This window comes from Protopterus annectens, chromosome 4.part0 (genome assembly GCF_019279795.1).
Source record: "Protopterus annectens isolate FY-2018-M chromosome 4.part0, PAN1.0, whole genome shotgun sequence".
NCBI lineage: Eukaryota > Metazoa > Chordata > Ceratodontiformes > Protopteridae > Protopterus > Protopterus annectens.
In genome coordinates, this window is record NC_056733.1 from 633,585,139 (window position 1) to 633,601,584 (window position 16,446).

Here is a 16,446-nt window from a genome sequence, read left to right on the forward strand (position 1 = left end):
AGAGGCATACCTGCATGTCCCAATCAGACAATTATGCAAAAGGTACCTCAGATTCAAGGCTAGCTCAATGCATTGCCAATTCTCTGCACTGCCCTTTGGCTCATCTACTGCGCCTAGGGTCTTTACAAAGTGCCTGGCACCAGTAATTGCATTCTGCAGACAAAGAGGAATACAAATATATCCTTACTTGGACGACTGTCTAATTCAAGCAGAGAACAAGGACATTCTTCTACAGCATATGGCGTTTGTGAAAAGACTTCTAACATGCCTAGGGTACACAGTCAACGAAAAGAAATCAAAACTAGTACCCTCTCAAGAGATAATATTCCTGGATGCAAGCTTAAATACAACTGCCCAGATGGCTTATCTCACGCCAGACAAACAAAGGCAACTGACTACCTATTTCAAAATGTTGGCAACAAAGGCCTAGTCATCTGCAAGAAACATTCTGCAGGCTTTGGGCTTCATGACATCCTGCATCCTACTAATTCCATATGCAAGACTGCATATGAGGAAACTTCAGTGGTACCTAAAAAGTGTGTGGACTCAACATTGCCACAGCCTGGAAACAATGATTACTCTCATTCCCTGCCTACAACAGGACTTTCGATGGTAGGCAAAGGCTTGTCACCAAAACAAGGGACAGCCATTCACATTACCCCCAGCCAGGCAGACACTAACAACGGATGCATCCGATTATGCCTGGGGGGCCCACATGGCAGGAAGATGCATTCAGGGCACATGGTCCTCAACCCAAATGCATCTACATATTAATCAAAAAGAGATGCTAGCTGTTCAGAATGCCCTGACAGCCTTCAAAGACCTACTTCATCCGGGACAACTACTGATAAAGACAGACAACTTCACGGTCATGTGGTATATAAACAAGCAGGGGGGCACACATTCTTACCCACTTTGCAGACTAGCCATGACTTTGTGGGACACAGCATTAACTTACCAAGTACATCTACAGGCGCAATTCCTGCCAGGAAGGAAAAATACTCTGGCAGACGAACTAAGCATAAACCTCATGGATCCCCACGAGTGGCAGCTGGATCCACAAGTCTTCAGCATGATAACAAGGAAATGGGGATGCCCGGACATAGATCTATTTGCCTCCCCTCACAACTACCAACTAAAAAGATTCTGCACAAGGGCTTATCACAGACAAACATGGAAAGTGGACGCCCTTTCCTTCAGCTGGAAAAACCTATCAGTATATGGCTTTCCCCCACTGCCTCTCCTCCCCACGGTACTCCTAAAGGTCAGACAGGAGAAGCCAAAAATGATACTGATTGCCCCAAACTGGCCCCGCCACTACTGGTTTACAATCCTAAAGAGCTTGTCTCAATGCCCAGCTTGGACCTTACCTCAAATACCTCATCTACTGTCCCAGCAAAGCAATCAGAACCTGCACAGCCAACTCAGGACTTTAAACCTGGCAACATGGCGGATAATGTAGTCATACAAAACACACCTCTCAGTAAAACTGTGATGGATGTCATTTTGGAGGCCAGAAGGCCTAGTACTAGAAAATCTTATGCTGGAAAATGGAAGAGATTATGTGCTTGGAACCAGGCACAAGGAACTGATACAGCTGTGCCAAATATTCCTCAGATTTTGCAATACTTAACTGAGATGCTGGACAAAGGCCTATCTTTTTCATGTATTAAAATCTTGTGATCTCAGATATTTATCCTGGAAAACTATTTTTCTAGTGGCCATTACTTCTGCCCGCAGAGTGTCAGAACTTCAAGCATTATCTATCAGACCACCTTACATGATTTTCCATGCTGATAGAGTGTATCTCAGAACAAACCCATAATTTTTACCTAAAGTCTGTTCTGAATCAAATATCAGTCAGGTCATTGAGCTGCCAGTCTTTTTTCCCCAACCACTTTAGCAAATTGGAATATATGCTGCACAAACTTGATGTACACAGACAGCTCAGATTTTATCTTGACAGAACTAAGGATATTAGAAAATCAGATCAACTTTTTGTATCCTTCTCAGAAGCCAAAAAAGGCAATCCAGTTGCTAAAACAACCTTTTCTAAATGGTTATCCGATTGTATATCCTTTGTTTATGAGAATGCGAGCATGCCATTAACACACAATCCTAAGGTTCATTCTACCAGAGCCATCTCTACGTCTTCTGCTTTTCAAGCTAAATTGCCCCTTGACAATATTTGCGCTGCAGCCACTTGGTCTAAGCCTCATACCTTTATCACGCATTACAAAGTAGATAAGGCTTCAAGGGACAAGTCTTCTTTTGGTTCCACGGTACTGAAGAACATACTTCCATGAGCCACCCAAGATTGAGGGTACTAGGGACGCTACCCATCAGTGAGAATAAACTGTGAGATTTAACAACGTCACATAAAGAAGTTATGTACTTACCATAACGTTCCATGTGATTTGTTTATCTCGCCTTTATTCTCACGTCCCTCCCTCCTTCCCCCTCCTGGCTGACTGTTGACTTAGAGGCTAGTACCATCCTGGTTATTCAATATTTCTTCTTCCCCTTCGGGAAGTGATCTTGGTAGAATTAAATAAAACGATATAGATATATATACTCTGTTACTCGCAGCAGACAAGATCTGAGGTAATTCCAGCAGTCCATTGTGGGATAATGGGCTTGGTCTCGAGCTACTGGCAAATCTTGAGCTTTGCTATCGGCCTTGTCAGAGCCGAGGATTGGCTCCGAACCCATCAGTGAGAATAAAGGCGAGATGAACAACTCACATGGAACGTTATGGTAAGTACATAACTTCTTTTTACCTCCTTTCAAACCTGCCGCTTCAACAGGATTGAAATACCTCTCCTGAAAGACTGCCTTCCTACTAGCTATCACCGGAGACAGAAGGGTCTCAGAACTTCGAGCTGTCATGGCTGTTGAGCCCTTCATAATTTTCCATGCAGACAAAATCTGCCTGAGGACTAATTCCTTCTTTATGCCCAAGGTGGTATCTGATGTGGCCCTTAACCAGGTGCCATACACCTTCCCACCTTCTTTCCTCAAAACAAGGGAGAAAGAATTCTACACTCACTAGACGTGCACAGATAACTCCGATACTGTCTGGACCACACTAAGCCATTCAGAAAAACTGACCAGCTTCTTGTAAGCTTTGCCCCAGGGGCAGAGGGGAAGCCCATCTCCAAACAAACCATTTCCAAATGGATTTTACACTGTATCCATTTTTGCTACAGACTACATGGAAAACCCATCCCTAAGTCGATCCGGACCCTCTCCACTAGAGCAACCTCCACTTCCACTGTCTTGCTCAGAGGAGTACCTACCAGGGACATATTGGAAGCAGCCACCTGGAACTTTGCCCATACCTTTACAAAGCATTACCACCTACCTCTCTTTTCTGTGTCTAGGACAGGGTTTGCCTTTGCAATTCTGCAGGGCCTCCTGACCCATACCTAGGACTCTACCTATCCTTCCACCCTTTACCTCAGCTTTGGGAATCCTCCCACAGGTGATGACTGCAACAGTGAAACACGAAGAACATAGTACAGTTGTGTACACTTACCATAAATGTAGATGTTCGAGTGTATTCACTGATGCAGTCTTGGTTTCCCTCACTCCCCCATTTCACATCTTCCCCTAGGGGGACACATGCTTCCCAAGGTGGCTCTTAGCCACCAGGACCACTTCTGTCTTTTCCCTTGTGCTTCTGATGGGTTAGGGCACGAAAAACTGATGTAATGATGTCGGCTGCCTTGCTTTATAGTACTGACGACCTGACATCAGACTACAGGCGACAGCAGTTGGCACACAAAAACACTGTCTCTGGTATTCGGGCCGGCCGAGGGCTACCACAGCAGGGATAACCCACAGGTGATGACTGCAACAGTGAATACACTCAAACATCTACATTTATGGTAAGTGTACAGGAACTGTACTGTCTTTAAACTTCAGAATCTGAAGTAGGTACTTCATTTGTCAGCAACCTTTGGGTTTGGATCCGAACTCGGATCAGAGCCGGCAACTTATACATAGCTTAGAGATCCGAGCTCCTAGCTCCTCCCCTTACCCATAATCCCCTGCCAACCCTGACTGACCTCAGATCTAGTTTGCCGCTCTTGCGTACGTTTCTAGATTCATGAGCTCCTGGCGTGTGGTAGTTAAGTGACAGTTTTTTGTTTAAAAAAATACTTATTTCTCACTTGTTATTTGTAGTTAACTGTTTGTGTGTGGTTAGGTTCCCTTTTTAGTGTAATTCCTCCCCCTCCTTCGCTGGTGCGTAGTGTGTGTGTGGACTGTTTTGTGTTGGGGCCTGGTCTGTGTGAGGTAGTTTAGTTTTAAACCTTTTTTTGTGTTGTTTAAAAAAGAAAAAACTATGTCGGAGGCCCCAAAGCCTATTTTCTCAAAGTGCACCGGGTGTGGCCATAAGCTTTCACAGGCGGATGGCCACACTCGGTGTGTTCGGTGCCTTGGGGTTGAACACCTCTCCTCTGGGTGTTCTATTTGTGCAGGGTTCAACCCCAGGGCACTGAAAGACCGTAGGTCGAAGCTGATCCTGGTGGGACTTTTGCCCCAGGATCCGGCTTCGGCCTCCGGTACTCCCGTGGCACCACCCCAGTCCTCTGTGGCGGCCACGCCTGCCTCCCTCCCCCCGGCTGGGACTCAAACTCCCACTAAAGCGCCGGAGGAGAGGGAGGCCAGGAGGGAGAAAAGGAGGGAGAAGCACCACAAGCGGCAGGCCGAGGCCTCCGCTTTGGCCCCCCCAGCTAAGCGGGCTTCTCCCTCCACGGCTTCCAGGTCTCCTCCTCCTCGGCTCCGATCCCCCTGCTTTTCTTCGGGACCTGAAGAGGAGGAGACCCGATCTCCGTCAAGGTCATCGAGGCGGCACTCCCGGCCCGCCTCGGAGGCCTCTTCGAGATCTACCTACAGCCTTTCGGATGCGGACTTGGACTGGATGATGCAAAGGTTCATCCAGGCCCAACTGCAGATGGGAGTGCTCATGCCTCCCCCCCCTTTGGGGGGGAGCTCAACACCTTTTTTTGCCCTGATAGCTCCTTCTCCGACCCGCTTTTCAGGTTCGGAGCGTACGGAGTCGGGCAGCGTTGGAGCCAGGGGTGGGTCAGCGCCGACAGTACTGGGTACTTTGGATCCGGCTCTGCCCTAGAGTCTGTCGGTTCCTTCCTTGTCGGATCCAAGCTCTCGGAGCCGTGGGCCGAGCTTCGGATCCGTGGGATTCTGTGTGCTTTCGGCTCCATCCGGGTCGGAGCACACGGGTCCTTTGGATCCGATGGTCTCGGCTCTGGTTCCGTTCCCTCCATTGGATCCGAGTGGGAGTCGACTTTCGGATCCCAGAGAGAGAGACTCCCCCTCGGCCTTCGATGCAGTGGAGAGGGCTCTGTTGAGGGCATCCGGACCCCCAGCCCTTGCTTCGGCTCCACCCCGCACTCCCTCTCGGCTGAGTCAGGCTTCCTTCACCCGGCCTCAAGGACAGCCTGCTTCGATGTCTCAGGTCATTCCCTTGGAACAGGTCCTTGCTGGTGAGACCTCCTCGGACAGCCCCCCCGAGGATGTGCCTTATAAGCACAAGTGTAAGAGGAGACACGTGGACTCCCCCGAGTCCTTAACAGAAGACACGGACTTGGATGAAGGGGAAGGCTCCCCTAGATCACCCCCCGAAGATGTCTCCGTTGGAGACATCATGGAAATGCTCAGGATTGGGGGGGGGGGGTCTGTCCCCAAGGCTTCCTCCGACGAGTCCGTGTTCCTGGAGGCATTCGAAGCAGGACCGTCTACCTCTTGGGTGTCCCCTCCGCCCGACCCCCTGGTGGACCTTATTACCACCAGGGCATGGAAGGAGCCAGACACTGTGGAGCCAGTTCCCAAATGCCCCGATCGAATTCTGAGCCCCCCTGCAGACAGATCCCACTGGAGCAAGGGTCCCCCCGTAGATGCCATGTTGACGACGGCAGCCACCAAGAGGGAATTAGCTCAGGAGAGTCCCTCGGTCCATCCACCGAGCAAAGAGTCCCGTTCGATGGATCGCCTGGGGAAGCGGGTTTTTAGTTCAGCGACCTTCTCAGTAAGGTCTCTGAACTATATGGCACACGTTATAAGGATGCAGCGAGACCTTATCAAAGAGTACGCTGCTTCCCCCCTGGAGTCCATGTCGGCGGAGGACAAGCAGTTGTACTCTACTCGCATGGCCACTCTAAGATCGATATCTTATACCTCTATGCGGTTGTTGTCCCATGCTACAGAGGGAGCCGCTAGAGCTAGCGGAGCAGGCCTAGTTATGAGGCGCCAGGCCTGGCTCTGACATTGTGACTTCGCGGAACCCTTTAAGGTGTCATTTGCGAATGCCCCTTTTGATGGTTCTGCCTTATTTGGCAAGACCGTTCGCGACACTTTAGTCCAGAGCGAAAAGGACGGGAAGACATTGTCTGCCGTCAGAGTCCGCTTCTCCGCTCCCCAGAGGTCCTTCTCCAAGAACCAAAAGGGACAGAAGAAGATGTGGTTCCGGAAATCGCAACATTCCCAGCCTGCTCCGGACAACCAATCCTTCCGTGGCAGAAGAGGACAAGGGAGGATGCCGCTCTAGAGGCAGAGGGGGCCCGAAAAATTTTGGGTCCAGAGAACCTTTCTCTGACCGACCCATGCAACAACCCTGAGGGGTTGCCCGACTGCTCCACTCTGAAGGCAGTCGGGGGGGCGTTTCTCAAAGCACCTGGCAGCTTGGGAGTCCATCACATGGGATCGCTGGGTGCTTCTTATCATATCCAGAGGGTACCAAATTCCCATATCTCATGTCCCCAGATCCGAATGCCTCCCCGATGTACCACCCGATCAGAGGGAGGCAGCAGCTGCAGAGATCCAGCAGCTGCTAGAAAAAGGAGCCATCCAACCCGTCCCCCCAGACCAGCTCGGATTAGGGTTTTACTCCAGGTTCTTTCTGGTGCCAAAAAAGACGGGGGACTTAAGATCAATCCTAGACCTCTCCCTTCTGAACCTGTCTGTAACCAAAGAAAAATTCCGAATGGTCACTCGTCAGTCCATTGTCCCCCTACTTCTGGAGAATGACTGGATGTGCTCTATAGACCTCAAGGATGCGTACTACCACATTCTTATGGACAGACGATCCAGGAGGTTTTTCCGCTTCCGGCTAGGAGCTAGTCACTACCAGTTCAGGATCCTTCCCTTTGGTCTCAACACAGCCCCCAGGGTGTTTACCAAAGTATTAGCAGTGATAGCGGCCCACCTGAGACTCCAGGGAATGCAGGTGTTTCCATACCTGGACGACTGGCCCCTGACCGCCCCGACAAGGCATCTACTTTGTTCAGCGAGGGACTACTTCCTCCGGCTGGCCCCCCCAGCTGGGCATCACCATCAATATGAACAAATCCTCTCTTGCTCCTACCCAGGTGATAGTTTATAGGGGCCAAATTGGACACAAGAAATCTCCTAGCATTTCTGACTGCGGAACGTCTTCAGAACCTGAGGCTGCATGTACAGGCCATCCTCCAATCTACAGCTCCACCGGCGGGATTGGTCCTGAGGGTTCTAGGCTCCATGGCGGCAGCAATTACTTGTCTGCCATTGGCTCGTTTCAACATGAGGGTACTGCAATGGACCTTTCAAGTCCAATGGTCGTTTCGTCGTTACCCCCTGCACCATCCTATTTCCATCAGCAGGGCGTGCAGGACGGCTCTCGTATGGTGGCTCCAATCCCCGGATCTCCATATGGGACGTCCCTTCTCCATGCTACCTCCCCTCGCCACGGTGACCACGGACGCCTCTCGCCTCGGGTGGGGGGGGCATTGCGCAGGCAAGACAGTCCAAGGTATGTGGAATGACACAGAGACCTCCTTGCATATCAATGTCCTGGAGATGAGGGTGGTGCTATTGGCGTTGCGAGCACTACAGAACCTTCTTCTAGTAGGGACTGTTGCGATACAGACGGACAACACGTCAGTGGTCTGGTACATCAACAAACAGGGGGGAACCAGGTCCTATCCTCTTTGTCGAGAGGTCATGAGAGTGTGGGAATGGGTGATTTTACCAACCGCTTTCTTATTGCAACGCACATTCCGGGACGGTCCAACATACTGGTGGACAGACTCAGCCGCACCCTTCTTTCCCCTTACGAGTGGTCTCTCAACCCCCAGGTAGCGAAGTGAATTTTTGCCGTGTGGGGGCAACCCTGTTGCGATCTCTTCGCCTCTCCCTCAAATACGAAATGCAACAATTACTTCGCTCTACTTCCCCCCGTCGGGGAATCCCCGAGAGATGCTCTGGTGCATGCTTGGCCCCCCGGTCTACTTTATGCCTATCCTCCTCTGCCCCTGATGCTGAAACTCATACAGAAAGCCAGTCAGTTGGGGAGCAGGATGATCCTCATTGCCCCATTCTGGCCTTGTCAAACATGGTTCCCCCTACCTGTGGTCTCACCTGGTAAATCCGCCTTGGATTCTAGATCCCCTCCCGGATCTAATATCTCATCCCCTAGACCTCCCGATCCCGCATCTGGACAACCTCAAGCTGACAGCGTGGCTGCTCCAGTTCCACTCCTAGTCAGGACTCCCGGAATCTCTTCACCGGTTAAAGCCATTCTCGTAGCAGCACATAAACATTCCACTAGGAAAGTCTATCGTAGTAAGTGGAAGCGCTTCTCCATCTGGGCAGAGAATAATAACCTAGACCCCTTCACAGCTCCGTTACCATCTGTCTTGGAGTTACTTACAGGTCTCTTCCATCAGGGGGCGAGCTGCTCTACGGTCAAGGTTCAACTAGCAGCTATTTCTTATTACCATGTGGGGCATGAATCGGGCCCCTTGATTACAGCGAAATTGTGTAAGTCCTTTCTCAAGGGTACTTTCTTGCTCAGACCTCCTATCAGGGAAATTGTACCCCCTTGGGATTTAGCTCTAGTTTTGCTGGCCTTGACAGCTCCCCCTTTTGAACCAGCTGCCTTGGTTGATCTTAAGTACCTTTCTTGGCAAACGGCATTCCTAGTCGCCATTACTTCGGCAAAAAGAGTTTCTGAGCTTCAGATCCTTTGTGTGAAACCCCCATACTTGGCTTTTCATCAGGATAGAGTGTACCTCAGGACCAATCCTTCTTTTCTACCCAAGGTGGCTTCAGAGGCCAATATCAATCAGTCCATTAACCTACCAGTTTTCTTCCCTAAGTATCAGAACAAGGGAGAATACAAACTTCACTCCTTAGATGTGCACAGACAACTGCGCTTCTACATTCACAAGACTGCTGGTCATAGGCAATCTGACCAGTTGTTCATTTCCTTTTCCAAATTTAACCTAGGTAAATCTGTCTCTAAGATCACTTTATCACGATGGATCTCACAGTGTATTCTCTTGGCCTATGACACTTCTGGGAGGCCTGCACCTCAGGGAATTCATGTGCACTCTACTCGTTCTGTATCTACCTCTGCAGCCTTTAGATCCAGAGTTCCACTGGATGATATTTGTTCCGCGGCCACTTGGGCCTCATCTCATACCTTTATCAACCATTATAAGCTGGACATTATCTTCAGAGGGAGAGCGTCCTTTGGCTCTGCAGTGCCCCGGAACATCCTTCCATGATGGCCACCCAAGATTCAGGTAGCTGAGGACTCTGTCCCAAAGGTTGCTGACAAATGAAGTACCTACTTCAGATTAAGAAGTTATGTACTCACCATAACGTTCCATCTGAGTAGGTGACTTCATTTGTCTGCAACCACCCCCCCTCCTTCCCCCTGGCCCTCAGAAATTTTCTTGTTCGTGTATGTCCTTCTATTATATCCTTCGGGATGTATTAGCCTTCGGCTTTTTTGTATACGGGCAAACTTGATCTGAGGTCAGTCAGGGTTAGCAGGGGATTATGGGTAAGGGGAGGAGCTAGGAGCTCAGATCTCTAAGCTAAGTATAAGTTGCCGGCTCGGATCCGAGTTCGGATCCAAGACCCAAAGGTTGCAGACAAATGAAGTCACCTACTCAGATGGAACGTTATGGTGAGTACATAACTTCTTATTCCCCTACCCCTTTCTCTTTGCCTATACTTTATCAATCCCTGCTAGTGAAGGTAGTTTCTAGCCTGTAGTCCAAATGTCTTCTTGGCCTCATCCCACTCTATTACTTTTCCCTCTCTAGGAATTTACTTCCAGTACATTGGTTCCTTTACCAGTTTTCTACAGTAAATTCCATCCCCATCTTCCCTATTTCTGTATCCCTACTTGCAGTCATCCCTGTTGGCAAAATCTCCTTTTTTCCATTGCCATGTTGGCTTAGTTCTTGGAGTACTTTCTGAAGATAATAGTCTGGATAGTTGTTATTCTCAGTAAAGATCTGCATCCAAAATCTCACTCTGTTTCTTGACCCCCCCCCCCCGGGTTTCATAATTTTCCCTTTTGAATTCTAATCTTCTGCTCGTGTTATGTATAAGAGCGTTAATTTTGTAACTCTAGAATATCCTTCTATCCTTTCAGATCAGGTAATCCTTAACCACCTTGTTATATTGTAAGGATTAACTTATCCCACTTAATTCTTGCCCTTTTCCCCTCCCATATAAATTCCTTCAACTCTTTATTATAATCCACAACTTCTCCTCTGATTGATAAAAATATGCCTGGCCCATATATAAAACTAAACTGACTTAAAACATTTGCACTGCTTGCATCTTACTACCTGTATGAACAAACAGGAATGTCCAGTTTCTCAATTTTTGTGTGATCTTTTTTAGTCTCTTCCCTCATATCTTTAACTGCCATAACAGAAGCCTTTTTAATCCATACTTCTAAATACTCTGTCTTATTTTGTCCCCATAAATATGGGTATTGCTGAACTAGTTTGTATGTGAATAAGTAATTTACTGCTATAACCTTTGTTTTATCTTCATTCATTTTATATCACAAAAGACCTTTAAATTGTCCCGAAATGTTCTACAGCACTGAGATGTCCTTTTCTGGATTTATCAGGCACTGAATAATGTCAGCTGCAAAAATAATATTTTCTTGTTTACCATACCCATTATATCCTTGTATTTCTGAGCCCCTTATTTTCTTTGCCAGTGCCTATAAGCATAAAGCAAATGACAGAGGTGAAAGAGGACACCGCTGCTTCATTCCGCTGTTCAAACACAATTTAAAGAGGAACCATCCCATTTTAACTCTTGCCTCCAAGCTTTCATGTATCTTCCTAATTAAATTTGTTATTGTATTAGGAAATGCATATTCTTCTATTGCCCTACTCAAAATCTCACTGTACTCTGTTGAATGCTTTCTCTGCATCAAGACCCACCACCAGCAATGGTATTTTCTTCCCTCTGGATCATTGTTCCTTAATGTTCATAATGTTAGCAAATGTTTGCCTTTCCACCACAAAACCACATTTATCCATACCTGTCAATGTCATAAACATCTTTGCCATTCTGTTAGCTTATATAAGACAATAAACACTTTATAGTCATGGTTTAAATTCAAAATGGGTCTGTATGAAGCTGGGTCTGATAGGAATGTACATCCCTGTGTAATAGAACCACCACATATTTCTTCTAAGATGTTGGTGCTTCCCATTCTTTTAAAATACTTTTAAACAAAATATTCTAGACCTTTATTAATTTCTTTCCTCCTAACTTCCACAGGAATACCATCTGTTCCTGGAATCTTAGTAATACATCACAGTTTTTCTCATCCCTCTCCCATCTTAGCTGTTAGTTGTTGAGCCTCATTTACCTGTTATCTTGGCATAATTAAGTCTTCCATAACCATTTTCGTTTGTGCTCTTTTTTTGATTTCCAAATTTCTCTGCTTTGTATAAATGTTCATAAAATTGCCAAAATATCTCTAATTCCTCTACAGGATCGCTGGTTCTTTTTCTTGCTGTAGGCTCCCTATGTTTGGCAATGACCCTTTCTACTTTCTATTGTCTGTTGTGCTAAAAGTTTTTGTACTCTGGGGTTATTAAAAATAGTTGCTTAAAAGCAATCTGTCTAAACTCTTGCATATTATCCAGATACTTCCTCTTCTCTTAAGCACTGTCTGCATTTGCACCTTTTGTTCAGTGTAGTGCCCCTTATTCTTTAACCTTTTTACAGTCCCTGCAAATAAGTGTACTACTTCTTAACAATATCTCTTTTCTGTCTTATTTTTACCATGTTTTTAAACTCCATTTTCATTTTATTCCACTCACTAGCTATAACTTCTGAAGATATTTCTAACTTATTTAATAACTCTCAAATAATTTCCAGAAGTCATTCCTCAAAGTCCTCCTTTTTAACAGGTAGGTGGGAAGGTGTCAGTGTCTCTCTCCTTTTTTCTTTTACTTCATGACTTACATTTTTATCTTAATTTGTATTGGTGCATGAGCTGAAATAGTCATTGACTGTGTCTCAGAGCTTTCAATTAAATGGAGATATTCATGTGAAATGTCATTTGTATGTAGTGTAGCAGCACAGTTATTATACCTTGGGGAATTTGTAAATTCTGTCCACATTCCTACTACTGAATTGACATCCTCCATACCAAATATCTTTATAAATTTCTTCAGAAATGCATCTTTTGTTACTGTTTTCTCTTCTATGTCTCCATGAGACATCATCTCTGTTGCAAATCAAGTTCCAGTCCCCACTTTTAAGTAATATTACTGCTGAAAGTGGATTATTTTTTCCAACATTTTCTTAAACTCAGTAATAGCAGTTCTTGATGGAATATAGATACATGCTTATTATACCTTGGGGAATTTGTAAATTCTGTCCACATTCCTACTACTGAATTGACATCCTCCATACCAAATATCTTTATAAATTTCTTCAGAAATGCATCTTTTGTTACTGTTTTCTCTTCTATGTCTCCATGAGACATCATCTCTGTTGCAAATCAAGTTCCAGTCCCCACTTTTAAGTAATATTACTGCTGAAAGTGGATTATTTTTTCCAACATTTTCTTAAACTCAGTAATAGCAGTTCTTGATGGAATATAGATACATGCCAGCATAATTTTCCTACTTTGTCAGTAGCCCCTTACCACCACAAATCTATCATTGTCTCTCCCCCCCCTCTTCTAGCACTGCTGAAGCCCCTCTAACAATTAGTATAGTTATTCCCCTTTTCTTTTGTCCTTGATATTCAGCTGAATATCCAGCCTGAAATCCTTTCTTTGTCAAAGTCATATGCTCTTTTTTTCCAGATGTGTATACGGCAGCATAGCTTTTTCTACTCTACATTTCTTAATATAATGCATTACTCTTTCCTTTTTGTCTATACCTGGAAGACCACTTTATGTTCCAAAAGAATGTAGATAGCATGTCCATTATGATAAAAAGCTATTGTTCCCATCTGTTGCACATGTTAGTTTTTTAATGTATTTTTCCAACTTTTGTATTGCATGTACATTATATTTGGTAGGCTGATCTTTTATACAGTTGTTTCATATTTGCTTTTGAACCTATTTCACATTTTAAGACATTTTGTTTTAGTGAAAACTCTCAAACAAAAAAATGTACACTTTCAGAACACCCCAATCTCCAATTAACTTAGAACAGACACAAAAGTCTACATGTTCAAAAAAATGAGGTTTAATCCTCCATAATGTGAACAGTTGTCTTAAATCAACAGCTGCACCCACAGGTATTACCCAAACTGAAATTTAGGTTACCCATGCCAAAGTGCATGCAACAGCCTGTGTCCCCCATGTACAGTGATTGAGGTCTGTTCCCTTCCCAGATGTGAAAAACAGCTTGTATGCTTTCAGAAAAAAATAACTTTTAGCCCCATGAACAAGCTGACTGGCTGTCTTTAAATAAAATTAAATTGTACCCTGTTCTATTAAATATATAAATGCTGCTAGGGAGGCTACTGTCTTATTCACTTCCCTTAATTTCACACTTTATTTTTCACTGAACTACTTGCCATATGTTTAAATTTTGTTACCTTAAGCAAAAATGCTCAGCAGTCAAATGAATTGCTTGCACTTGCATACAACTCGTCTCCATGTAAATGTACTCAGCAATGAATCTTTGTAAATTTCATTCAGAACAGAATGTGCAGCTGCCTTCAGCTGCAGACCTCTTGACTCTTACTAAGATTCTGCTAATGTAAAAAAAAAAAAAGCCAATGTCTTTGCAGCTTTAAGAAACTCATTTCATGGCTTTCATCCTTGTGTCTGTTTTTTAAAGCCTGCCTTCTTACAAAAAACACTCGTTTATAGCTTAACCCAAGTATATTAATTTGGATATTCACCCTTGTAAAAATAAAATGTCTTAATTCTGCATGCAGTGTAGTCAGTGGACTTTTATACCCCACCTCACCAAAACAGCTCAAGATCACAACATATTAACATTGAACTTGCTTTTGTCCAGCCTTTCTTGTCTTCTTCTATTGTAAAAACCTATATTTTATACAACTGAAAAAGTGCTTGCTTTTTGTATGTGTTAAAGATACTAAAGTAGTCACTGACAAAACTCCCCACATTTAAAATGCCCATGACTATGCGCTTTACTGCATATAACATGCAGTTTATATGATGAAATGTTTTATAATACTAATTAGAACAAAACTTTTTACTTTGTTACATTTTCCCCTTTTAGTGTCTTAAGCATAAATGACAGAAAGTGTGGTATGTGCTTTACAGTGCACCCACATGTTTAACAAGGTCAACAAAAACTCTGTCTTCAGCCACTTTTTCTTGCAAAGCCATGTTTCGCAGATGTGATTGATGCTTTATAATCTCCCGTTTATTCTCTAATTTCAGTGTTGCTCATTTCTTCCTGTTCATTTTCATCTTCCAACAACAGTCTCTGATTCAAGTCCAAGGCATCCCAGTTCTTCTAGTCACGCCTGTGCTTTTTTGTTTGCAAAACATTTTTCTTTTGAACATTGGAAAAGGTTTCCTTGGCAAAGTATCTGTTATGGGCTAATAAGAATAAGAAGCAAAGTCCCCTTTTGCTTGCTTGCTCACTTCTTGTGTGATATATTTTTTATTTCCTCATTGGCCTGTTCTGCATCAAAAATGTGTTTGGTTAAAGAATAACATCTTTAATCTTCCAGGAAGAAATACTCATAATGCAGCTGGATATAGCAGCTTAAATCTCGCACCTGCCCATCGACAGTCCCTGAATGTTGGGATAATTTGCTTCTCCTTGGCTGGTGTACAGTGTATAATCATTTCCCCACAATTCTCTGGTGTCTCCAACTTTAAATACTTTGCCCTTCTACCACCATTTTATCTGGACCAGCTCTTTCTGTGGGTATGATTACATCTTTACTAATGTAGGTATTGGCTGATTTTTTTTGTCCAGGTTTGGAGCGTACACTCTCTGTGCCCTTTCAGTTAAACAAATTCTGCTGTGTAACACCAGTCCAGTTGCTTTTTTGTGCTTTCATAAAATGAATATAGTTTTTTCCTTCCAGTTTCTCTGGTACAGCAGAAAATTTCTGGTTTTCTGAGAACTCTGCCGTCTAACTCTGTTATTTGAAAGAGCTTTTAAGAAACTTCATACTCAGTCAGCTTTTTCTTCATTTCATCCTCTATTTGCAGTGTTCAATTTTTCTGAACAGCTGTTTAAAGATGTTCTTCGTCTTCCCTTGCTGCAGTCCTGACAATTGGGTATAGTCCGCGTCCCAGTCGGCCCGAATACCAGAGTATAAGGCTGACGTCGGTCATGGCGCCTTAGACTGACGTCAGTACGTCAGGGTACTAATGCGCATGACCGGCGTCATTTCCTCAGTCTTTGCCGCATGGTCCGATGCAGAAGCAATTTTGCGAGTGCAGGTTGGCGTTCTGAGATTTTAGTTTCAGACCGAATACAGAGTTGGCTAAGTAACCCGTTGGGAACATTTTGCATTTTTCTTGCCTCAGTATTTAACCGGATGTCAGAAAAAGTGAATAACTGTATTTCTTGTGGGAAGCAGATACCGCATAGGGATTATCATACATTGTGTATTCCTTGTTTAGGGCCTGAGTGTTGGTTGCCGCTCTTGTGCTAGATTTAACAAGCGCACTATTAAGAGGAGGCTTGATTGTGCTAGGTTAGTGTTTGGGAAGCGTTGCAATTATACTATGCCGACGGATGCTCCGGCCTGCTTCATCTAAGAAGCGCAAGGACAAAACAGTGAAGTCTAGGGGTGAGGAACCGCAGTCCCGGACGTCGGTCCTTTAGAAGGCTCAGGGAGCCAGAGGTTTTGCCAGGAGTCTCTATGGAGTCTCAGGCAGATACTTTACTGTTACAGGATGTGCCCTCTCAGGAGGTAGGCCAGGCTGAGGGGCTTCTCAGGTAACTGTTCTTCCCTCTCTTCCCAAGGTAGTTAGGGCCTCTCCTTCTGTTGCCAAAGCTTCTTTTAGAGGAAGGCCAAGTTCAGCTTCGGTAGGGGCTTCTCCTAGCATTTCGGCTCTGTGCCTAAGAAACATATGCTTAAAATGGCAGAAGATTTGATTACTCTGATTAGAGGTTCTATGCCCCACCTGATAAGAGGCCTAGGGTGGAACAG

At 45.0% G+C, this 16,446-nt stretch overlaps 1 protein-coding gene across 8 annotated transcripts in view; it reads left to right on the top strand.

The window, feature by feature from the left end:
• Nucleotides 1-16,446, top strand: part of CLIP1 (CAP-Gly domain containing linker protein 1) — a 4,646,656-nt gene that overhangs the window by 898,952 nt on the left and 3,731,258 nt on the right. The gene's annotated exons all lie outside the window — the stretch shown is intronic.